The 26,818-nt window shown below is 38.4% G+C and overlaps 1 long non-coding RNA gene across 1 annotated transcript in view; it reads right to left on the reverse strand.

Moving 5' to 3' along the window:
- LOC120358919 overlaps positions 1 to 26,818 on the reverse strand; it is a 127,093-nt gene that overhangs the window by 88,498 nt on the left and 11,777 nt on the right. The window contains exon 2 of the long non-coding RNA XR_005575814.1: positions 21,185 to 21,344. This is a non-coding gene — a long non-coding RNA (uncharacterized LOC120358919). The remainder of the gene's footprint in view (positions 1 to 21,184; positions 21,345 to 26,818) is intronic.

The raw sequence follows: 26,818 nt of genomic DNA on the forward strand, positions 1-26,818 counted from the left end.
CAACATATAAATATTATTGCATAAAATTTTATTGCATAAAATCGATCAATTTTTATCAAATATATTTAATATATTACAGCACAAATACATTTTTCTATTATTTTATTATGCAGTTCCTTTTTGGCAGTAAAAAAATTTCATAAATGATCACAAAACTATTTTGTCATGGAATCAATACTATGTACCTGAGATTGAAAAAATTTTGTTAAAAAGTAAATCAAAAACAAGCCAGCAAGACAATTTAGTCCAAAGTTGTTACTTTCAAATCTGTATCTGGTATAAAAATTTTATTGGACAGTTCAAATTTTCACATACTTTAGCTAAATCGCTCTTTCCGTAAAGGTTGTCTGAAGATAAGATCTGGAATTCTTAATGTAGACACGAAAAAGACTACCTTTTACAACAAACCGCATTTTAAAAATGCGTTTCCACTTCCTCCTCTTGTAAGTTGATAAATTAATTACGATACAATTTACTATAAAATATGTAATAGCTCGTGGCGCGTAATTAACGAAATAACTTTGACAATAAATATTTCATTGATTTTGACACTAGAATATTTCAATAATATAAAAATCCAAAGTAACATAATAAATATATAAAAAACTTATACTCCTGCGATTTTACCAACTTTCGGTTGGCAGCAGTCGGTCGTAGAAAAATCCTCTCATAGATTGTATTTAAGATTTAGATAGTTCAAAATAAATTCTTTGTAGTATCCGCATACATTTTTACAAGATTATGTCTAATAATACGTTAATACCCGCTGATATTCGCGCGAGAACTTGGTACGTGCGCACAAATACGAGTTATTCCGGATTCGCGATATTTACGACGGAAATCCTTTTACCCTGCCCCGCTCTCTATACATTTAAATTTAATCCCTTCTGAAATTTAATTCTTCGAAAACACGCGCGCAGCGTACATTCTGTTACGCCTCTTCGCTCGGTGGCAATTACCGCCAGCCGTGCTTTTGGTCCTACGACGTACGTTGCCGGTTGCCTCGAGACAACGAGACAATCAATAAACAACACGTGTAGATAACAATCGTGGGATAGAGACCCTCTATTTTCCGGGATGGCCACTGTAATTGCCGTACGTGTTTCGGCGAGCTTCACTTCGTCCATGCTTTCCAGTCCGCGCGAGACCGGATATGCGGAAAGCGTATGCGAATACCTCGAATTAGCAATTTTTCCGCCGAAGTGGCAGTTCAAATAGTATTGTTGTACTCTTATCAATGAATATATAAATATTGTTCAAGAGTGCAATACATTTTTGTATTATTTTAGTATATCAAATACTTTGTTATGTAAGGTAACTGTATCCTGTATGGCCTATCTAAGTTTTGCGATTTTTTCTGATTTTTTTGTTGGGTTTAAAATTAAAAATTGATGGTCAAATTCAAAATAGAAAACATTTCTAAACATTAATTTAAAATATTGAACAATTTCAAATATTTATGTAAATGCAATAAAGATTTGTAGAAAAAGTATCATTTAGGTCATATTGAATATCTACGAATTCAACATGACCTAATTATGTTTTTCTCTTTTTCATAAAAAGTATTAAACATAGAGCTACAATAATATGTGTGAATTGCAGAAATTAACAACCATCACTTAATAGTTATAAAACAGTAACTTTCTCGAAATATTAAATCATGAAAATCACAATCACAAAAATTCTACTTTTAATTGACCTCACTACTAACAACAGAACACATAAACTAAGCAGCCAATTGTTGCAAACAATTTACATTGACAATTTGTACAATATACTAATTTTATTTGTTTAATTTATCATATAACTACATAGCAAGTAAGCCACATTGAATACTAAGCCATATTGAAAACAGCTACCTTACATATAATTTATGAAAATTTTTTTCTAATTTAAGATAAAATGTTTATTTAAAAATTGCTCATTTATGTTCAAAAAAGGCTCTTAACAAAATTAAGTTATAAAAAAAGTATATGTGGATAAGCGAAAAAGATTAACATAGCGTGAGAATAAAATATAAAAATAAATATATAATTGAAACATCTTAATAACAAGTCTACTAACTAAATTAGTCGAAATAAGTGTAACTAAAAAAATATTTTTAATCCCTTTTTTAATTTCTGAAATTCTTATAGGTCCGTTACTACACATTAAAACAAAAAAGTAATTTGTCACTTATTGATATAATGTGCAGCAATGAAATTGTAATATTAAAGCTGCATTAAGCAGTGAAATTATAGTGGCACTAAAAATAATTAATATTTCAAACATAATTGTTACACGATGCATGAAATAATTATGAAGAGGTTTGCTAGAAACTAATGTAAAATAACAAATAGATTATTCATCCTGTGATTGTTCCGCCGTCGATCAAAGCCTCCCACAAAGGTCTCTTTCTCCTCTCTTATTCTTTCTACTTCATTATACTAATTGTAAGACAACACTTACCCGCAAAAACACGTTAATTACGATCGCGCGCGCGCTAATCACTCGATACGAAGATATCGTGAGATTTTACGCAGTGCTGCCAATGTTAATCAAATATAATGCGTATTTTATTACATCATAATGAAAAAATAATATGAGAAAAACACAATAGTATGGAGAGCTCTAGGTTACGCTTGACACCCATGATGTCTCGCAGATTAACGCAACTAATGAATCTTAAGGCAAAAAGCCTTTAATAAGTCATCGAAATATGAACGAATTTACATACTTGGCAAATATTGAAATATAGTATTAATGATTATTATGCATATTTATTCAATGTGTCGCGACTCGATTTAAAATCGATCCTTTCTATATCCGGGACGTTTCATTAATGATCGAAAAATGTTCTAAACAACGTTAGCAATTTTATTGTCCCATACGAGACGATGTAATTAACAAACACGAATTTAGTCACGACAGATCATTCAAACATATATACTTGAAATTTAATATAGCATGTACAATACATTTCGAATATACTGTGTCTCTCGAAATGTACATATTATTAATAAACCGTCGACATAACATGGCTTTTCGATATTTAAATTATCCGAATCGTATATTATTATACTTTGCGCGTCAATCCGTGAAAAATAATCATCAAATTGCATTGAAATCAGTGCAGTTTTTATAATAGTTTTTAGAATATTGTTTCAAATTTCTCAATAAATAAATTTTTCGTAAAATAAGCAAAAATGAACATTTTAGAAAATAAATCGCAAAACCGACATAATAGATAACATAATATTAGATTTTTTCTTCTTTGTCTTCCATAAAAATAAGCTGTATAAAATATAAGTTAATGCATAAGAACATTCTTAGAATTCTTTGCAATAAAAAAACCGTTACTTCGATTTAAAACAGTTTCTTGATTTGTACAAATCGATTTAAAATACTTTATACTATTCCGCACAATGTAGCAAAATATGTAAAGATTAGCTTAGATTATTATATTAATGGATAGACTTTCTAATGCTTTTTTTTTATTCTACCTTATACGATTTTTTCTATATAAAGTTTATTTCTTACCGACAGGTGTGTCGGTTTACGGTGCACTCCGATTTTATGTTAAAATCACACTATGAGAAAAAAAAGAACGTGAAAAATAAAAATAAAAAGTTTTAAAACGTTATAAACATAAAGTAATAAAATAATTTAATAATAATATAATAAAAAATATACTATTATTTAAATTATGCAATTTGCAAAAAAAAATCGTAAGAATATTATTTTCACAGTATAATAATTCTTTAATTATTTAAGCAAATCATGCTTTTATCAACTAAAGTACAGTGTTTAAATTCTGAGAAATAAGAATATCACTTTAGGAGACTTACTATGACGATATTGATAACTTTCTTCTACAATTTTATTCTTCTCGAGATGTGCGAATTTAAGGAATAATAATTAATTATAAATAAAGCCTCAGTGATCAAAACGGTTAAGACCGTTCAAGAAAATCGGGAGGTTCCAAGTTCGATCCCTAAGGTGTTATTTTTCGCAACAAATTCTTTACAGTTTTTTAGGGGAAAGAGTTCTCATTGGCATCATTATCACACTAAATACATGTTAACATCATTTATTATTAAATTAACTTTTAATTTAATAACATAATATTGCTATTTCTTGTTCCACTTTGAACCGTGTTTTAAGACCAAAAATTTATTCGGCACGCATTTTCGTGAACTTGAAAAGATATCTAAAATCACAATAAAAATAAATATCAGTACTAAGACCTAGCTATAATCGATAAGGTACTTCGATTGTTCGTATTAAAAAATGAAGTTAATTATATTATGGGCACATATATAATCAACTTTATTTTTCAAATTTATAACACATTCTTTTTCTGTCAAGACGATCCTTCATGATTGAAGATTGTGGTCTTCACTTGCATGCTCATGGTGCCTATCTTGGCAAAGATGCTCTGGGTGATGTTTTATTGTCATTTACCTTTGAGAAGTGATGATCAATTAAAAATCTGATATGTTCTAAGGATTTAAAGATGGATCTTTGACACAGAGAAAAGACGCGTACTATTATAATTCTTAAGTAATTAAAACGTTTCAAAAATTGCACTAATTACATTCTATTATTTCCTCTATTTTTGTTGCCGATTTCGCTTACCTTTTGCTTCTAATTTATGTATCCGTTATATAATACAAAATTATTCGAATAGAGCCGCAAAAAAACGCTTCGTGGATGATCGAATAAACGTGGATAAACAAAAACGGCGTTTTTTCCTCTTCGATAAGCTGGTGTCCTAATAAAAACTATAGCGAGCCGCCATAAAATAACGGGCCTCTTTCGACAAACAAAACAACGTGTATTGCCAGTGACAGTATTCTGGCTGTTCGTGGAACACCGAGGAACGTGCACGCGGTCTCTGCTACGAGGGTAAGAGATTTCTTCCCCCGATGGAGGTTCGGGGAGGGTAGGTCGGGTCGGAGGGAACAAGAGCGAAGCCCGAGAATAAAGAGTGCGCGGATTAAGAATGCTTCCTCGGAGACGAGTTATAGTCGCTTCCTTCCCGTAGTTGGAATTAATCGGCCATTCCGGAGGCGATGCATTAACAGAGACAGAGGGCGCGCTACCTTTCTCCGCCCGACCCTCGTCGCCGCCACCCCTCCGAGAGTCGAATGACTCCTTTTATTCCGGGCTCATTCACTTCGATACCCGCGATCGTTGACAATAAAACTTCCATCCTGGCGTACGGGTGCTTCGATTGTCGAAGAGGTTTGCTGAGTCGTTATTTATTCATCGACACGCTCGGCTTGTAACGCTCGCTACGTATATATACCGGCACCCAGGGATTAAATCTAAATTCACGTGGACGCCATCGACGTCTCAACTAACAAAATTGAAGTTTCAAAAGACTGCGTTGTATCTACATCGGGCAGCATAAGCGATAACCCAAGTCCCCATTTGAGCAAGACGATATATTTTTATTTGCCGTGCCTTTGACATTAATTTATATTATTATTCGTATAATTACATTATGAATTTTTAAATTGCAATATATGCAGTAAATTCTGAAGTAATTGAATGATATACCAAGTACTATTTGAGTTAAATAGTGTCATATACTTGAGTAACTAGAGAGTAAAAATAAAACATTGTTCTAATAAAATGTAGAGCATCAAAGTCCATATCGCTCATTTGCTAGAGCCATAACGTAACTCAAAAAACTAGATTTTCAGAAAAATAAGTTTGAACGTTTTGAATTATTAAAACATTACATCATTGAAGTGAAGAATCTATTATTTCAAATGCGACTTTCGTGTAATAGTCGAATGTAGTGGAATAAAAAAAATTATCAGCTCTTTATTCAGTGAACTGAATTCCCATCTATGATAAAAATAAACCTTCAAAAACAACCCTTTTTAATTTATGACACTCTTGATGCAAAATCTTCTTTTCTCAATTTTCTTTTCAATTTTAGAAACTTAATTGTGTAAAAAACAATTTATATCGAGAAAGGACCATACGGATACGGTCATAAAAAAATCTAAGTGCTAAATCTAAAATAATGTTTCACATGTGATTTTACATATAATTTTATTCATCTATACGTTACATTCAGTTTTGAACACAGCTTTTAAACTGAACTAGAAAAATATTATTGATAGCAATTAGCATCTCTAAGATCCTTCCATCTCGGATAAAGTAAAAAATCGGTTGCAGAAAATTTATTACGTCACCCAAGGTTTGACCTTCCTACATTCCGTGTGGACGTCTTAGTTTAACCACCGAGGTACTTGGTAATATTTTTCACAATAACAAATACTATTCAGAGAACGTCTTGTAAAGCTAATGTAGAAAAACAACTAAAATCAAGATTTGTATAAATCAATTTAAATAAAAAAAAAGTCATATGGTTATAGTAAGATCTTAGTGTTGAAAACAATATTTCATGTATGAATTTACATATAATTTCTAATAATTATTTCGAGAAGTAAGAAAATATTTTCGCAAGGACTAGACTTGCGAGAGAGACTTCTCATCTTAATATAGAAAAAATATAAAAGCGTGAGGCGCGTTCGCTCGTTAAAGCTCGCTAAGGAAGGGCAAGTTGTCGGAGAATGCCGAGGCATGCGATACGAAATTTTGATACGTGCTGCGCATTTCGCCTCTATCTCATACGCCCTCATTGCGCCGACGAAATCGCGTAAACGCGTGCTGTCTGTAGGCGGTTAGCGTAGAGACGCAGTCGGTAGTCGGAGGCTACGGAGGAAGGTGGCGGGTAAAGAGGGCGTATCGCATGCAAATATACCGGGGAAACCTCGAAACTTAGCGCCGGCTAATTACAATCTTGACTTCACCCCTGAGCTTCATAACGGGTTACGGCGCCCGCCATACCTGCCTTACCAACTTTTTGGCTTATTGTCCTTACGTACTGGCCACGAGGGATACCTAATCCACTCGCACCTCCCCGAGTACACACCCAGCGAAGGCCGCGATCCTAAACCAGCGACTTTTGTTCGGTAGCTACTTTCCGCCTTGTGCATAATTCGTAATTCGCACGACGAGACCTCTTCTCTCTCTCTCCCTCTCTCTTTCTTCTTCGCTAATCCTGCTCCGGCAACGAAGCAAAATTCGCTGTAGATTCCTGACTAATTTTAAATTCGCCGCTATCTTACAGTCCGCCTCGAGGAAAACGTGACTTTATTTTGTCCACAAAAATCTCTTTTAATTCGATCTTACAAATACCTGTAGCCCGAAAAGAAACAATTGTATTAAAAATCGCGATTACAAATCTTATTTTATTTTACTGCTTCAATTTAATCTTTGATTTTTTTAAATTTATAAATATAAAATTTAATAAAAACAATTTCACTTGCATTTAGTTTTATATAAATTATAAAATAAATATCTTTTTGATGCAAATGAATCACGCGCAGTCGTTATTTCGGCTTTCTCTTTCGAAAAAAAGAATTCATGCTATTCCGCGGAAGACAGTGATGTTCTTGGTCGAGTCGAGGATTCGGGGTTTTCGTGAAATCCATGGAAGAAGTTTCCACGGTGGCGCTTGCGCGACTTCGAGTAGCTTCTGTCCAAGAGAAGACGAGACAGGAGGCTGACGGAACAGGCGGTCCACTTAAAATCGATACCGGAGTGCAGCCGTCTCCGTGGGGTGCAATTCCCATGCAAATGAATTGCACCGACACTGGCTCTGCGCAGCGAGAGGGATTGATTTTTCCAAAGTCTCGTGGTACTGCGTCGTGAACCCTGTCCGGTAAATAAGATTTCGCTAGACCGGAAATGGATATATTTCGAGTCACAAAGATAAGCGAATCATGTTTCGTAATGCATATGACAAAATCTGATGGTATGGTATAAAATTCTATTGGAATTTATATTTTAAATTTTTGTTTCAAAATTGCAAAATAATACAATTAGTCTAAATAAATAACCATCTGACAGGAAAAATACTATTTTTCACAATTCAAGAGTTTCTACAAAAATCAAACAAATCCATTTTATTTTTAAATCTAGGTTATGACATAAAATTATTCTGTGTTAATAGCAATTCACATTGTGAACTTTTATTCACCGATCAGAATCAAAGAAAAAATAGAAACTATGAATATAAATAGATAATAAATATAAAATTTCCGCAAGAACAGGTCCAGAAGTTTTTAATTTTTTTCTTTTAAATCATCAAAGCCTAAAACTTTATATTTGTTATATGTCAGAGAAAAATTACCATATTTATATATAAAGAGGAATGTAAAAAGATGTAACTATTAAAAGCAATTTATAAAATTGTATAAGTAAAAAATAAAAAAAATTATTGCTTTATACTTTAAATTAATATTTCCTTTTTTATCTGTATTTATTAATACAAAAAATGTTTCAAAAAAAGATAAAATATTATAGGATAAATAATAAATAATAAATATAAAATTCCTGCAAGAATCAAAAGAAGTTCAGAGGTTTTTTATTTTTTTCTTTTAAATGAATTCGTAAAATATTAATCAAAGCTTACAACTTTGTTTTTATTACATTACGTTTGGGAAAAATTAGTATATTTATACAATAAACGATTCAAAAAAAGTTTCTTTTATTTTTTGAAAATTTAACTTTTTGAATTTGTTCGGTTTTTGTAGGAAACTCTTCAATTGTATTATTCATTAATTAATATTAAAAAAAAAATAGTGAATCATATTTATAAATAAATAAATTGTTTTATTTAAAACATTCAAAAAATATTATTTAATTTTCAAGCATTTTCAAATTTATTTTTAATGTTTCTTCAAATTAATTAACAAAGAACGTATGTGAGATTTGAAAAATGTACAAGTTAATTAACTGAATACATTCATTAATGGATGTAGAATCCATCTAACGTACAAATATTTTATAAAACAAGAGCGGAAAAAAATGCAGAATTAATCTTACATCAGAATTAATCACAGTATACCGTTAGAGCAGCTACGTTGTCCAATTAAGTATCGCTTATCAACGGTAGATTTAGTATTTCTAATCGGAGTATCGCGCAAAGCGGATGCTAGAAACTTGTCGTCTCACGTCACTTCATTATTTGAACGATAGCATGATAATATTTACGATGCTTTCCGGGTAATCAATATCCCTGAAGAGGTGTGTAAATATCTTTAAACTTGATCTCTGAAAACGGACGGCCGTATCTCACGCATGCATTATTATACGTGTAAATGCAGAGGCAAACTCGACTCTATTTCAGACATCAGAAATGTCTAATTAAAAACATGAATATATGCATAACACAACACGAAATAATTTTTTTAGGAAGTCTGCTTACATAACTGATTAGAAAGAGATTCTTACGATGTCTAGGGAGTAAACGTATTAAATTAATATCTGATAATGACAAAAATCCTCGTCGACTTTTTTCCCTGGCGTAGACTGAAGCTTCAGCACCCTTATTAGATTACATTAATTATTTAGATACGTTTTACGTATCAACCAAAATTCATTAAACACAGACATGCCAGAATACAAAGCAATCTGTATAACGTATCAACAACGATCATTTAATGGATAAATAGTACAAGGCGTCGGTAATAATTAACCGCCGTATCACGAGCGGCCCGTACGTGTGCATAAACGCCACACGTGGGCACATGTTTACGCGGATTCACTGCACGACGAGGGTCGCTTATGGTGCCCGCCGCGTCGTTTCGCACCTCTCGGCGCATCAAGAGGGAAGAGAGGCGGATCGCCATTATTATTCCGAGTGATGATTATACGCGCAACCACGGCTGTACTAATTATCCGGGTCATGATGGATCGCTTCCGTACGGAAGGCATGCACCCGAACAATACTTAGTTATTTCCATTAAGGGTCCGATGCGGAGATCGTAACACCGACGCGTAACAATAATTAATCACTCGCGTATTAGCGGCCAAGGTTCGTTTAAGCCGGGACAAGCGTTTCGAGATTAGGTGAGCGCGACCGACGCCTGCCTCGGAACTGGACTTCCGGCTCTCGACACTTGGCTGCCGCGCGATTACTCGGGCTTTTCACAGGGAAAAGTGTAGAAAACCTTGGCGCGATGTCTCCTGAACATGCACGCACCATCAACACCTCGTCTCGTTACGCGGATTAAAAATTAATCTTCAACCGTATCGTTGATTATATCTCGTTAGCCGTGTACCTCGTTTATTCTTTCAACGGAATTATTATTTTCAAACTTGCATAAAGCAAATTTATTTGGAATACTTGATAATAAATTCGTCTTTATAACAAACATACAATATATTTTCAGAAATATAATAGCAATATAGAAAGGGAGTATTGCGTATACGTGTGTATGTGTGTTGGAGAGAGGTCATGTAATCACTGCAAGCGCAGTAAAAAGTAAAATAATGCATTCTCTGTAATTTGCTGTGTAATGTCCATATAATGCGTAATAAAATTTCGATCCATAGAGGACAACGAAAAATCTATATCCTTTAATCAAGTTTGCCGTGCGGGCACTCCTAAAAAATACACGCAATAGAAAATATGAACATTTCCCGGAATGGTTCGCGAGCGGGACATAATATAATTCCATTATGTAATTTCGCATGTTGCATTATTCCTACCGCATGCACGATGTTAACTGAATGTTCCGTGTCAATGTGTTTACAATGCCCGCGGCTATAGTTACAATGTAAATGCTCTGTCCAGAATGTATACCGTTTCGCGATTCACATTCGAGAACATCTCACTGAGCGAATGCACCCTTCCAACCGAATCACGTTTGCTGTTAATTACTGCATTTATAGCGAATACGTAATTTATATTATAGCACGTGTCCGATAAATCTTCAGGTGTTTGGCGTCACTTCGTATTATACTAAAACCCGTGGCATTAAAAAAAAAAATAAAGTAAGTAGTCGTCCGATTCTAATAATAAAATTGCGTGTGGCAATTAACAAACGGAGATAAGGCAGAACTGTTGCGAAGCGAAAACTCGAATAAAGGTCTGAGCATATTACCAGTTCAGCTTGCATGGTCCGAATGCATTTAGCCTTTAGCTGTTAGGAATCTTATACTTGCATTTGCTAATACGATCCATTTACTTAGACTGCCGAATAAAAGCAATGTTATTTGTGTGAAATAAAATAGATTCTGTTCTTCCTGAAGAAATTCTGTTTGAAACATAAACTGCACTTATTGTTAGTCTAAAAATATGCATTACGTATATAGTTTCAGCTAGATATTATATATATATATATATATATATCTGCTAGAATGCATATGTTATTATAAAAACTAATAAAAAAAAGTTGCGATTTTGTTCCTAAACGCTTTTTGGATTAAAAACACAAGCACCTTTCATTAAAAATATAAATAATATAATAATTCTTAAAAGCAACTTCATACACTGTTTTAATAATAAGCCTTAGGCATTTGCAATTAGTATATGAAATTAATCAAATGTCTGGTTTCCGTCTAATTACAGCCATCAATCAGCGATCAATACACAAAGTGAATTGATGCATAAGTTTCGTGGCGCATAATCTCTCGTAATCTAGTTCAACGTCCTAGGAAAATAGAGAAATGCAATTTCACGTCCACGGGAGAAAATTATGACCACGTTATTGTTATTTCTCCCGGTAGCAAGGACCGAGATCAAGGCGCATAAATCAGTCACCGCGACATCGTGGAGCAAGACACATGTCGTGCGCTAATGCGAGATAGCTTAGCCAAGTAAACACCGCGAAATTCTAAGAAGAGCATAGTTACGTCACTGTAATGTCTTCTCCTATTATCTATGCAAATTATTTCTATCATTCCGGCACCATGCGCATGCACGGGAAGGATGAAACGTTAGTAACAGCCTCGGGTCTTAAAAGTTGTCTAAAATTGTTGAACGAGAAATCGAGTATTATTTATATAAGATAGAAATACTCTCTAAATTCTTTGGAGTGGAATCCCACTCTAAAAGTGTGAAAATCCTGCCAGTCTTGATAAAGAGTCTTGATAAAGTTTTTCACACTTTTAGAGTGGAATTCCACTCTTTTAGATGAAATTTCACTCCAAAAATTTTAGAGAGTAATTAACATGAAAAAGTATGCATGTTAAACTTAGTTAACACGTTACTTGAATATCAAATAATAGATTAGTTTATATTAAACAAACTTTAAAAATATATTCACTCAATGATAGCGTACAATTAAAACGATCGGGCCCACGATTAGTTTTTGGGCAACGTGAGTCCCAGTTATCCCCGAAGCAGCGCGGCTGAAAGTTCCGGCTTATAATCATTCGCAGTAAAAAAAAAAACGATTCGTATATCTTTCGATCTTCGCGGTCCTCCTAATTTATAGACGGACCAGTTCTCGGATCCATAAATCGAACGGCGGGCTCGTACGTGTGGGACGGGCGAGAAGAGCGAAAGAAAAGAGGAGGGGACAAGCGAAACGACGTTTTTACGACGAGCTCGCCTGCGTAAACGAGCGAATCGAACTTCTTCCTCGCCTCCGCTTTGATCTGTCATCCCCGTCGTCGTGCGATGAGACGAGCTCGCCGTCAGCATCAACCGGCCGACGTGCGGGCTCCGTCGGGCCAATTTATGATAATGAATCCAGAGATTTATCGCCGGCTTCTCGCTACGACGAGATATTAAGCGGAGCCAGCGCAAAATTAGAATTGGCGCAAGCGAGTCACGTCGCCGCTCTCTCGCTCGTTTCTGCGGCGTCGTCGCCTTCGCGACGACATCTTCGTTACATTCGCCGAATATTCATCAGCAGATTCGCGGGCCGCGATTAGCCCGAATCAGTTTCGCGATACGCGCCAAGTGTTCGCAAAATACGTTACGAAATTCTTGCGTTTCGGAAAGAAAAACTACAAATTTAATACGTCAAGTTGGGACGATTACAATTTTTGCGAGTATCTCAGCTTGATGTTAAAGCGAAATAGACTTATTACTAAATAAAAATTTTTAAAAAGTAACAAACGCGCCATTAAAATATTCTTAAAAAGTTATACAGTCATTAAATCTTCATCGCGCAGTGTATATTTGAAAGATCCGTGAAACGAATTTACATATGTATGTATGTAAACGACGTACAAATGTATTAATTTAAATTAAGAAACTTAATTATTAATATTGACATTTTTTTCCTGCGGGGACGCCAAGTTGACAATCATCAGCCGAGGAAGTAGAATTTCTGTACGCTTCGATCGATCGGAGAGCTAATATTTCCTATGTTTCCGTGTACATACAATAATTGAAAGTCCTAATTGACCGACCGAAATGACCGCGCTGGAACGAGCTGGACGAGTCGTTAGACGTAAATGAAGAAACAGTAAGAAGCGCAACGATGTGCATGCACGCGCGCGCCGCGTGCGAGTCGCGGCCGAAATTTTCTTGCGCTGCAGCAGAAAGGAAGAGGAGCAGGGCGACGGCAATGCATTAACCGAACCGTCGTGCCGTGAGTTCGGCTCTACGCTAATGAAACGTAGCAGAAATATCTCGGTCGTTTAATTAAAAGCAATAAACGGAAGGAGTTCAATTGCCTGGTGTATCCGTACAAGCTCACCATTCCTGAGTCGTTTCACCCATCCAGAGCGAATACTACCCGGCGCTTCCGTCGACCTTCCTCACGATTCACCCTCGCCACCCCCTCCGTAAGGTACCTCACACTATTACCATCGTAAGACCACCTCGGTACTCCCCCTCCCCTTTTCTGCCTATACGCTTTCAGCTTTCCTCTTCCCCTCGCGCGTTCTTCCTATCCGTTTTCTTCTTTCTCCTTCTTTTTCGACTTTTGAGCGTTCACACGCAGACTCTTCTATAATTCCGATACCAGTTCCAATATTTAATGTCCGGTTTCTTCCTTTACCGCGAAACACCTCGACGAGGGTGGCTGATCCCCGAAGGGGAAGCGGCCGCCAAAGAGCGCAGAATGAGCCCTAGGCTCCGGCGACGTTCGATAAGTACGCGCTACCGCGATTAAGCTTTCATGAATGTCGGCCGAGATCGTGGAGAGTGCCGTTCATCTGATATGCACAGACAACTGTGTGACGAGACTCCGTTACGGGACCCCAAAGACCCGCAACCGCTTCGTTCACCGGGAAGGGAAGCGTGGTCTTGCTATGCGTTAGACGACCGCAGAACCCGAATACCTTGTCGACGCGTCTTGTAGACTCTGGCTCTATCGGAGATAAATTATCGCTGGTGGGAATATTATTTCGTTGAGCAACGTATCCGTCCGCTGATTGGATTTTTATGGACGAGCGACGCGCGCCGTGCGCTGACCTCGTTACCGCTAAAAATGGAAAGTCGACACTCTTTCCGTCAAGATATGTCGCTTTAACGAAAAAGAACGGTTGATGTATCTTGATCGTACTACATTCCGCGTTTATATCAATTTGTTAAATTACTAAAAAGCACCAGAATCTTGCTTGCAATTATTATCAATTATTTTTTCATGTTGGTTATGATTTCAAACGTAAAAATGCAAGATTAATATTCTAGTCTCTAGAAAAAACCTGACAGCAATATCTGTTGGAAGTAACGTGCGCTGAGAGATGTTATTAAAATAAAAGACTTTGTGCATCAATTTAAAATCAAACACGATGTCGTTGCGACGGATAGAAACAGTTGGACGAGAGATAGTGTCAAAAAGCGAGAGAGATCGTGACGAACGCAGTGCATAATCAAATAACGAAGCAACGTGTGGTTTTATGGCCTGGTCGGAGGTGTATGTGTCGCGCGACGTGCGCCGTTATACGGCGCTTGAAACACATGCGATGTACGAAAATGCGAGTTTAATAAAAGAACGAATGTCACGGTTACATGCGACGGGTTAACGACTGAATTAACACACCCCGTGGATGAAACAAAAAAAAACTGACAGCTGCATCGTTCTTTGACGTGGCAAGTGACAGATCTATAGAGAGAAAGAGAGAGAGAGAGAGAGAGAGAGAGAGAGAGAGAGAGAGAGAGATGTATTATAATATAAAGGACAACAGTTTTAATTCTAAAAAATGAAGCGGATAAATTGAATCTGCGCAAAAATGATATTTGATTAATTTAATTCTTATGGAATTAATTAAGAGATTAATTTCGCATAATTTCGATAATGTTTTAATTTAGTTTAGCATGGAAGATTGAACTTTTACAAAAATGGTAGACGACACTGTTAATAATATTCACATACACACACGTTTGCAGCGTAAAATAAAAGTTTCCCTACATTTTTCTAGGATTAATAGGACAGATAGATACTGCATGCAGTCCTCTTTCTCGCGCACGCATACGCAAGAGCAAAGCGTTTTGTCGGACACGTCCTCTCGCCGTTTTTGTACGCGCAGGTCGGTTTTTAGTCTGCACCGCGAAGATGGCAGAATGGCATAACGGCGATAGTCTGGCCGGTACATTAGCAGCAGGTTTAATTACAAGGCCGAAGTGGTGGCAGCAATAGTGGCGGCAGCTTGGAACTGAGTGCTCGCGAATACTCGTCCTAGTACTATATTGATTCCCGAGATTGTCCAGTTGCGGGGGGGGGGGAGAAAAGGGAGAAGAGCGGAAAAGGTAGTCCTCTCTCGAGTATGTGAACTGACAACTGAGAGTTGCGAGAGGGTGCGAGAGCTTGCGCTTGGCTCACGAGACACGTTCATTGTCTCCTCTCTTCGCGGTCATCCTTTTCTTCATGATCATCAATTACGTCATGTTCCACTGTTGGAAAGGCGGCTTCAAATCGGTGCCAAGCGGCAAATTAAAGAGCGAGCTAAACGGTGGAGAAAAATTAAGAAATTGCTAGAATCATTTCGCGTGCTTATCTACGGTTTCTCCGCATTCTCTACCTGAAAACTCTTCGCTCGACAGTTGGATCGCGTCGCAAATTTCATAAACGGTCGACATCCGTTGATCAAAACTGAACGAGCAGTAATTAGCAATTATTAAAGCGTCTTGTTAGATCGGTTAGAAGAACACGTTATATAACACGCAAGAAATTTCTACATCCGTGCGAGTATGCATCCAACGCACGCTCGAATCAGCAGTCTTAGGCGGCAATAAATACTAGCGCGTCGTGCAAAAACCATCTCGTACATACAATGGATATCGGTACTGTCTCCCAACCAGCCGGTAGCGAGGCAGGTCGACGCACCGCGTATCGCCGTTCCTTCCACGCGTTACCGTCCGCGACTGGTTGTCCTTTTCGCGCTCTGCCCGATCCCTCCGCGCGCCTTTCCCTTCGGCCGAAAAATAAATCGCAGCGGTGGCGGCGGCCGATGTAACGGGGAACTTACGAGCGTAGATTCGGAGCAGAAAGACAAGACGCATCCTATGAATAATGGATCGCCGGTGGCTCATTATACGGGTGAAGGGTCAAGGGCAGTTTTATATGTGAAAACATGGACGATCGGACGGCCGAGTGGGCCGGTAGGACCATCGTTCGCCATTCATTCCGCGCCGCAAAAGCTCCTCAAGTTCCGCGAAGGGAGAGACACTGGCATCTTCTCCCCATAGTACTCGGTCTGTCCTCCTGTCAGGCTCGTAAATATCTACCGATACACTCGATGCTAATCCGAATACTCACAGATGTGCCTTCGTTTTATCTGTCAGCGATTAGTATATATAAGGGATGTTAAACAAAAGCTACGTTCCTATAACGCGGCACAAGTCATTTTTCATGTGGGACAACAGTATCTTGTCTTCTTAACGTACGTCAGTTCCAATAGAATTTTCAATAATTTTTTGTAAACGTCTGTTGGTAATAAAGTTTAAAAAAATTACATTTACTAGGTTGTAAGTAAATACCTTTCAGATGAAAAAATTTCTTGACGCTAAATATATTAAATAGAAAAAGATAAAATATAATAGATAATTTCTTTTGACAGAGTTAAAAATTAGCTGATCAGAGTTAAATATAAAATAAATTTTAAACGGAAAAATAGTGCCAAAACATTGAGCCGATTAAGTGTCACAGTTTCCCACGCGTTATCTAAATTATTTCCCTTATCGCTTATCGCGAGAAGCTTCCCGATGTTATTTCATCCTCGAGTGCGTCACAAAGAGCGCGAAGATCGACGAGCCGCTTCGACTTAAGGGTTGCTCCATCGACCTCGCGGCATCACACCGCGGAATCAGCCAAGCTTAGGTTTCGTGGAAAGGTGGTGGGTGCTTTCTCTCGCGAGATGAGAAAAAGACGGGGAGAAACGATAGTGGAAGCGGCGTCATGAGCCGGTATAATTAAGGTAGAAGAGATCCGAGCGAGAGGCAAGGGTCTAAGGGTAGGTAGGTAGGAGAAAGAGATGGCGGCAGAGAGAAAGATAGAGAGAGAGAGAGAGAGAGAGAGAAGTGCCCTAGATCACCGGACGTCTAGCAGCGGAGCTGTGAGCGCAGATAAGGACCGCCACGGCGACGGCCAAGATGGACGGCCGACCGGTCTCAGCACTAGCCGGGCTCTCTCTGCTCCGCTACCACGTCGCTACCAAGCGAGCATCTCCTCCGCCTGCCGCCCCCTGGTCCCTAGAAGCTTCCTGGGGATCCTTATTTATACGCCGTCGGCCCAGACTAACGCCCATTGTCCCATTTCACCCCCGAGGTAATCTGCCGGACGCAAATCTAAGGCCCTGATCCTGCGGGCTACCACGAAAATCTATGACGCCTTTAATTTACACGCACACCACACCCCCGACCTCTCGCCGCCACCGCTTTCTGCCTCGAGTCGCGACAAGTGGGGCCCTGGCCGGTCCCTTATGTGCGGTGTCGAAGACTAACGAAGACACTTTCGTGCGACGAGCCCCGTCCTTGACCGATCGGCCTTAGTAACCGTTGAGCTTCGTCTCAGTCAGAGAGGAGGGATACTTCAATGTGCCAGTTTAAGAAATAAAGGCGACAGCGGCAGGGCGTAATTCTTTCGGATAAAATAAACATACATTCAATTTTGAAACATTTTCTACAAAAAAAAACTTATTAATAATCTTTCAATGATGAGTCTTACATGAAATGATTGGCAGTACGGAAATAAAAAAAACTATAAACAATTATGTAAAAATGCCAAAAATATGTAGCAAAAATTATATTAGAGAGAAAGAGAGATTGGGACAATGCAAATTATATTGAAGCTATTAATTAACATGTAGCACTTGTCACGTTTGACCGCTCGAAATATTTTACAACCCTTCGTGTCCTTACATCGGCTACAAATATTGAACTTTCCTAAGCACACGACTAGAGACCGGCGGCGCGGTGCGGCGACGCGATCCATAGAGATGAGCGTGATGGAAGATAGGGTTGTGTGCGTGTGGGAGGAGGAGGATTGGGCGATGTTCCTTCCAAAATCGAGGTAGCGCGCCGGGGCGATGGTCTGGGTCAAATATTAACGTCGGGCCCGATAATTGCGAAGTAGATTGTAGGAAGGGCGGGCTCCGCAGCCGCGCGATCGGGCGAACCCGGAGTCCTCGTGCCTGATAGCATCTCGCCCTCTCCATAAATATGTCGCAGTGAGCTTAACCCCCTTGCCTATCTGCGAGGCACGAAGTAGGGGAGGCATTAATGTCAAACCGAGACGCGAGTTATGGCTCCCCCGTCAATTCCCAATGAATTCAGCGTTTTCGGCAGGGAATCGATGCGTTCCGACGAGCGGCCGAGCGGCCTCGCCTGCCAAATCGCACGCCATTTTTTACGGTTTTCGTCGTTTGCAAAATGCGCGCCGCGTTGCCACCCTCTGTTGTCGAATGATCGATTTCAGCCAGTGAAAAGCCCGTCGTTTCGTGACAACGGTAGAAACTGTATTAGGTAGATGATACATTTTTATGCTGCGTGCGAGAGAGAAATATGACGTGATAACGAGTAGGAGCTGTTTCTAATCACTCCCATAAAGTGTTACAAAAGTTTTAATACTTCGAATGCTATTCACTTTTATATCGGAAAAGAGAAAGAGAAGACGAGAATTATCACAAAACTATTTTCCACGATAGAATTTTAATTTCAAATAAACATGTTTACTCGTTTTCTATGAATATTTCAATATATGTGATGGTTAGAATAATTATTTATTTAAATTTAATGCTACTGTGGGTAAATTTTTATCTTATTTATAATTTAAGTTTAGTATAGTTTGTTTTTATTAAAATTTTGACAACTTAGAATAATATTTATATAAAATAAGATACTGATTATATTAAAATGGCGATTAATTTAATTATTCTAATCTCTTGTAAGCTATAAAGTAGAAAAAATTGTAAGAAAATTTTAACTTTGTGAGTGAATTTTCACCCAGAGTAATGTAGGAAAAATATGAGTGGCACTCTAAGGTTAAAATATTAAAGTTATTATTCGTTGTAAAAATAATTTCATTAATAAAAAGAAAGTTCAAGATCCAAATCCGTGATTGCGTTAAATATAATGCGTTTATATCGTCGCGCATATTATTGTTACGACGGACGATACTTGCAAGTAACGATCGGAAATACGAGAGCGACTTAAATTTTTTTTGTTTGTTTTTGCCCAGAGGTTGTCGATGGCGATCATCGATCATCGTGTCGTCGCACCGATGTGGTACTCGAAGACGTATCTTGTGTTTGTGAAACGACGAAAAGACCGATTGATGTTCGCCGTTCGACAGTGATGGAACGCGACATCGTTTCTTGACACGAGCGAACGCCCGATGATTTGATCGTTATAATTACATGCTGACGATATCGGAGCTGACACCGGGGTGATTCGTAATTTTGCAAAATTTAAACAATTCTGTCGTGTTGCAAATTGAAAAATAAAATATTGTCGATATCAGAAAGAAATCTTATCGCTCAACGTCAACCTCTTATCGCAAGTATTATAACGTTGCTCGGCAAAGAATGGCTGGCTTTTCAAAGCATCTTATCTTTGAGAGAACCTCTCGCGAACCCTTGAGAGATCGTACGGCGTCAGAGTCGCGAAAAAACGCGTCTTCGGCGATGTCTTGAGTAACGATATGGTTACGATATAGCAGCTTCGGCGCCTTCGAGGAGGATCCGGCCTTTTGTGAGCCGATCGATGGTCGAAAGAGAAGCAACTCCGCGGCTTTCATGCGGGATCATGCGAGCCAAGTGCAGACGCGATTTCGCGGCGACTTCTCGTAGGTGATACAAATAACGCAATCAGTATGCAGGGGGTTCATGCATATTTCAGAGGGGGTTACGATGGTGGCCGCCGCTAAGAAGGGTTTATGACGGGGGTTGATCCGAGGATCCCCATCAAACCGCACGAGTCTGAATATCGAGGCGAGGCTGGGGGCAGGGGCAGACCTCTTAACTCCTGCAAACTCATTACAATAAATCAAGCTTTGTTCTTCGACCGAGCGAGGGCTGGCTAAATTCTGCGGGTGGTAACCCTTCTGCCCGTCCCACCTTCATCCCCGTGTCGTCTGTGCCGCACTCGTCTGTTACTTGACTTTTCGTGCTTGCCACGTTTGTTTCTTAGATTCGTATAACGATCGCATTTATCACGCTTTACGGGGACTGTGAGTAATTGTTACGATAACGTCGGAAAGAAAATTGATCTATCGCTTATAATATGAAAAGATTATATATGTGTGCTAAAATTTGTGTTTATCGTCAGAGTTCTGTCTAGTTTAGTTGATCTGTTAATAATGTAGATTTAATAATTGTGATGTAGTTCTCTTTATAATATAAAAGAGGAGTCAAATTTTATATATGTTTATACGTGTGCTATGTAAATAATATTACAATTTTTTTATAAATGAGAAAAAGATTTCTGATATCTTTGACACTAGTAACGCACGTTATTCTCTTCATTTATTTTTAAGTGTTTATTAAATGTTTATCATACATCAATATAACGCTAATATGGAAAATAAACAGTTTTCTACCTTAAAAGTTAAAGAAATTAATTTTAATCAATAAAAGTTTGATACTACCTTTTATCATTTGTTTTACCAATATTCATTAAAATTTAAGTTGATAAAAGTGCAATCTTAGTGATTAAAAAAGTACTTAGAAGTTTAAAGAATTGATTCTGCTATTTTTATGTGTTAAAACTTTCTTGCTTCGATCTATATATAAGGAAATTTCACTGGCAAAAATTATTGTCGACATTATGAGCGCGTCCATCAGCAATGTACAACTTTCGTGAGTTGCTTAATCGTCCGTTATAAATGAGCGAAAGAGATACCGTGCGCTAGTCGTTGTAAAAAATATAGCTTAATATACTTGAAAACGATTTTTTGTATATTTATAAGACGAGAGAGGAGAGGGCGTTACTGACCTTGTGGTAGAATCGCGGCACGGATTTGTACGAGAGATACAGAGGGATATCAGGCAGATGTTGCATTCTGTGGAGCTCCACGTGCTACAAGCGTCGACATTGACTAATGATGGCGTGGCGAAGGGGGCGAAGGGGGTGCCAGAGGGCCAGACAGCGCGCCCTGGAACAGAAAATTCACCCAAGTTCACGCGACCTGTTGCACCCCCTAGCTCACCGTTTAACCTATAACCTGCCCGCCAAACATGGGTTTAACCTTACCTTATCGCGTTATCGAAGTGCTCGGACCAGCCGCCGCGTTTGCCAGTAGATGTTTACCTTCTTTCTCTCAACTCTGTTGCGATTGTCAATCGACTTTCCCTCGCGAAAGGCATGCGATCACTCTATTGCCAGCGAAACCGGCACTACCTTACTACGTATTCCGATTTCGATTTAGCGTACAAGATTGGTTCTTATTTCATTTTCGAGAGCAACGATTAACGATAGACTCTTTTGCATCTGTATATTGAGAAAAAAAAGTTGTTGGACTACATTTCTCAGTTTAATTAAATTTCTCCAGTTTGAGCATATTTACGTATTCAAACTAAATATGAGTAGTTAAGATGATATATAAATGCTTAAACTGAAGATTAAATATTTTATGTATTTGAGTCAAATACATAAATAGTTGAACTGAAAAAAATTTATTCAAGTTAAACAATTTAGTTAAGTTCATTTTCTCAGAGTAATATCGCGTAAATTATTACATCTTAAATTTAAACCTTGAATTTCTTGAATTGCCTGAGTTAAATAATTTTATTATTTTTAACTTCTATGTGTCGAAATTTATTATTTTCACACACAACTTATAGTTAAAAAAACAACAATCTAAACAACTCATTTCTGGGATTAAATTGCTTAGTTTCAAAGTGAGTAGTGTCTATATGCATCTAATAAATAATAAATTAAATTTGAGTAAAATTTAATAATTTGATCATTAACTTATTCAACTTCACTGTTTTAATTTAATTTGACGACATATTAAATAGGAACAATGACGACTTATAAGAATGATTAAAAATAACACAAATTGGGTAAAATGCTACAAATTTAATAGTGTATGTCGAAAAAAAAACTTATTAAAATTGTCTTGTATAACTATGGCAAACACTTTAGACTTTTCTAGTCGAGAAACTCCGATGAAGCAAATGCTGCAATAAAAATCATATAGAGTATTGAATTTATCGCGACATTCTGCATTATTGGTGCCTAAGGCATATACGCAAATTTCTTCGAATTATTTTTCGATAGGCTTATCGAATAAAAAAAAAAAAATAGCGCACGTCCGTGCTTTCTTAAGTTGGCTTTCTCCCGGGGTGTCTTCCATTTAAACCAATTTACGGCAAACATGTTCGGCCAGGTTCCCCTCTCGCTCGTCAGTGACAGTGCGTGCCAGAACGCGAGAGGAGGGAATCGAAGCTGCAACCGTGGATGGAGGCGCTAATTACTGCACTTTCCTCGGACCTGTACCCGCTTATTATTCAGTTCGAATCAATCCGCGCGCGCGACAACCACGAACGGGAGGACGCGCATCGAACGAAAAGCAAATTAAATTCGGCGGCCACGTTAACGCGATTACACGAACGGGGTCCCGGCAAAAATATCAATCGCACGTGTAATCCCGCTTAACGAGTGTACCTTTTAATTAATCACCATTTTCAATATTTCACAGTCGCCATGAGCGAGCGCGCGTCCGCGCGCACTCACGTATGCACGCGCGCGTGTGCGTGCGTGCGTGCGTGCGTGCGCGATGCGTGCGCGCGAGCGCGTATGATTTAACACCGGCAGCATTGCATTGGTGTATGCATTCTCTTGCTGAGCGGCGCGAAATATCGCCGCGGCATTATGCGTATATTATCGCGGGCACGCACTTCGTGATTGAACGGCTACGCACGCGTGTGTACGTTGTTGCGCGCCGCACGAACGTCGCGACACTATACGCGCGTGACTCTTAAGCCGCGCTTATCTGTACAACGAGAATTTCAATTTGTCCTCGGTGCGGATTTATGCGAAAACTTTAACGAGATCTAGTCCGCGTAGCGATATTTCCCCCTCTTTTTTTTCTTCCGACGAACGATTTATACGTCGCGATCGACGGGCCTTAAAGAATTTTACAATCCCACGTTGCGCAATGCCATTATGCTTGCGCGCACGCACAGTATGTTACCTTCAGATCTGTCCCGAAAGCGTTATTAACAAGTTTATGCAGCTGCATAAATTGTCGAGTAAGGTAGTCGCGCCGCAATACATCACGAGATTAGGAACGCAATGTGAATGCGGTATAATCTCTCATTTGCCATTTTTTTAAAGAAAGTACGGTAGGATTAAGCGTCACTCTTTGATATTTTCTTACTTATATTTCCGTCATGCATTTAATGAGAAACTGAGGAATCCCGGCGCTTGCTTCATATCCCCCTCGCGAAATCCGTCGAGTGCGGGTCGTCAATATTGCAACTGCGGATTTAATCGCAATCTCAAATTTTTGTGATACGCGGCGCGATTGGCCTTTTATCAAAGTAAGATATCAATTCATAGCGTAATCCTCGGACGCGAGACACGCCTCCTACGTGCCCTTCCTTATTGGCCATCCTTCTTGCCCTAAGATTCATTCTACCAATTACCGCGGTCCTGTTCTACATGAAGAAATCAATCTCTTGGACATGCAGCCCATTTCTAGCTAGTGTTAAGTTCAAAATGCTTATTTCGCTATTCTGAAACTCAATCGAATGTGCTTTAGTTTTTATAAAGTTCAACGTAAATGTAACGTAAATGTAATGTTATCTTTTTTCAAGATAATATCATTCATGTTCTCATTTCCTTCTTAAAACGCTATTGCAACTATATTTTAAGCTGTTGTTTATAAATTCATTGCATCTGTTTTTTTTTATACTGTCATAGAGAGAAATCATATAATTTTCATTTAGTAATCATCGATATAAATAAAAATCTACGTACAGAATAAGCGAATGTTATTTTTTCATTATTTTCTACATACTTTATCATGAAACATTTCAGAAATAGATTGCAAAATGATTATATAAATAATATACCGTTAAAAACTATGTCACACAGTATCAATAAGATTAATAATATATTCCAAGGAAGGATATTTAAAGCACATCTTGGAAATCGATACTATCATAGAAAGACGACATAGAGATTCTGCAGAAAGAAATGTGCAGTAAACGAAAAGGCCTTTTTTTATCCACATCATTCAGCGGGTAATCAAAATTAAGCATACGGATAAGGCGACTCTCAGGAGATAATCACTTCTATTCAAGTACTTAAACTGACTCAGCTGTGTCAAAGCGATTCCGCCACGGAACAAGAGGAAACGGGGTTGAAACGGGGTTGAAACGTTTTAAAAGCGAGCCGCTGAGTTCGCCGGTTGATGAATATTCATGCCGCTATATAATAACATTTTTGAGCCACTGTTTAGCTAATCCTCCGGACTCATTTATCGTGGGAGGCAAGGACAGCTATAATTCTTGAAAACGCTCCAACGGCGTTACTATTATTATTATGCGAATAAATACCCCGGGATTAAGTGCGATGGGGAAACGCCGGGGCGCTTGTGCGGCCGTTGCATTTTATGGAAACAAACGTAAAGTAGTTGCCGCGCGCGATTTATAGTTGTAGCTCAGGTTCGGTGTTGTTGCTGACGATTAACGACCCGCGGCCGCAGTGGTGCGGGTTCTTCGATTAAAACAAAGAAACAATTTGCAGCCGCGTTGAAAGAGACGATCCGTCGACGATCGCCAAGTCGCTCGATAGATCGGGGTGGCTCTCGATTCCGAGAGGGATGTAATTGCTGATGCGGTTCGACAAATTTGCTCTTGGACTTTGAACCGGCCAGAACGGCCGGTGGTTATTAGAGTACGTAATAATACATTATCGGCTATTACGCGACTCGATATTGTCAGCTCGGCTAATATCATCTGTGATATCATCCGGCATCGATGCGGCACGCTGTGGCGCTCTCAAACTTCTCCGTTTTTACCGCCGATTTTCCGCCGGTCTCGCGTAGTTATAATCGAATTTATTCGCGAGCCCGTTTTTGTAACCGGGCCAATAATACTGCGCGGACGCGTCCCGGCAGAAAGAAAGACAGGACATTTTTGCATGCGACCCCTTGTTCATGACCGGATTTGGGTAGGATCTTGGCAAATGGCGATTCTTTCCTTGCGCCATTATCGCAAACCTTGGAGCTAATCCGTTTCTCGGTTTCATTACCGAGGGGCGAACGCATCGGAAAGTCGCTAGCAAACTCCGGGGCAAAGAGGCAACCAACCGGCATACCGAATCTCTTTAGCCTCTCTGCCCTTGTCCCCCTCGTTCCCCTCGCATCTTCTCCCCGTTCGCGAGCACATATACATATGCATGCGTGTGCCAAGAAACAAAGGGCGCGTCTCTTCGTTTAATGCCACCACAGTCAGGCCTCGGAGAGATTATAATAATCTCGGTTTACGTAGCGTCTCTCGAGCTGGTTAATTTGAAGAGGAAACTTCCGTCCGTAGGATCCGCGAGTCTCATGCCTCTTCCTCCTCCTCCTCTTCCTCTTCCACATTCCCTGGCCTCTTTCTCGTGCATGCTGTCGTGCGGTCTCCGTTGCTCTTATATCTAAGCTAATTTGTAGCTAGATTTCGCTTTAATCTCTTGTAAATTCGCGAAATTTGAGGCTGGTTAAATCATTAAAGTGCCATATTGATGAAACAGATCAGACAGCTCAAGACGTCCTTCTAAAGCGGCCCTTAGACATTCAATATTATTACACAATATTATTGATCGTTTGGAAGCTATATTGAGTTTGTTTTGCATTATCTAACAGGGGTCGTCAAACGCGGATTGCATCCCGACCGTAGACACATGTTTTATACCTCAACGAGATACCGAAGAAACAGAAGAAACATGCTTTTTCGATACATAAGCAGCTGACATGTGAGGCTTTAATCCACCCTTCCACAGACCTTTCCAGGTAAGCAAGTTGTTCAAAGTGAAATATTATCAGTAATAAATTTAGGCATTAAAGAATAAAATCAAAAGAATATAATAATATATATAACACGCAATACACGCTGTTCACATGGATACTCAAAATTTATTATTAGAAAAATATCATTAAGCAATTATTATATTATCATAAAATAGATATTCTTACTCGTTATTAAATCCTCTTCAATACATGAATACATAAGAATAAGTGTAAAAACCAATCGACAAGTTAACAATGTGAAATATCATATTAAGTAAAAAATATATGAAATCAGTTAAATCAAAATTTGTTACAATAAGTTTTCCAGTAACAAACTGATGACTGACGTTTAAATAAAAAAATTTGTATAAACTTTTGTACAAAGTAAAAAATGCTATTTCTATACGAAAGAAAATCACAAATCTTAATTAGTATAGACTTGTAGACATGTAAAACTTGACGTTGAATCACCGTTAAAGTTTGCTGGAAATGGTGTTTTAAAATGGACTTGCGTTAAAAATAATTGGAAACCTTTGGTCTAGAAAAATACTGTGCAATATTGAGAGTCTACACAGAGGGAACTTTTCGTTATATTTTGCCGCAAAATTCGCTACAAATTTACATGT

The sequence above is a fragment of the Solenopsis invicta genome, chromosome 11 (assembly GCF_016802725.1).
Source record: "Solenopsis invicta isolate M01_SB chromosome 11, UNIL_Sinv_3.0, whole genome shotgun sequence".
Taxonomy (NCBI): domain Eukaryota; kingdom Metazoa; phylum Arthropoda; class Insecta; order Hymenoptera; family Formicidae; genus Solenopsis; species Solenopsis invicta.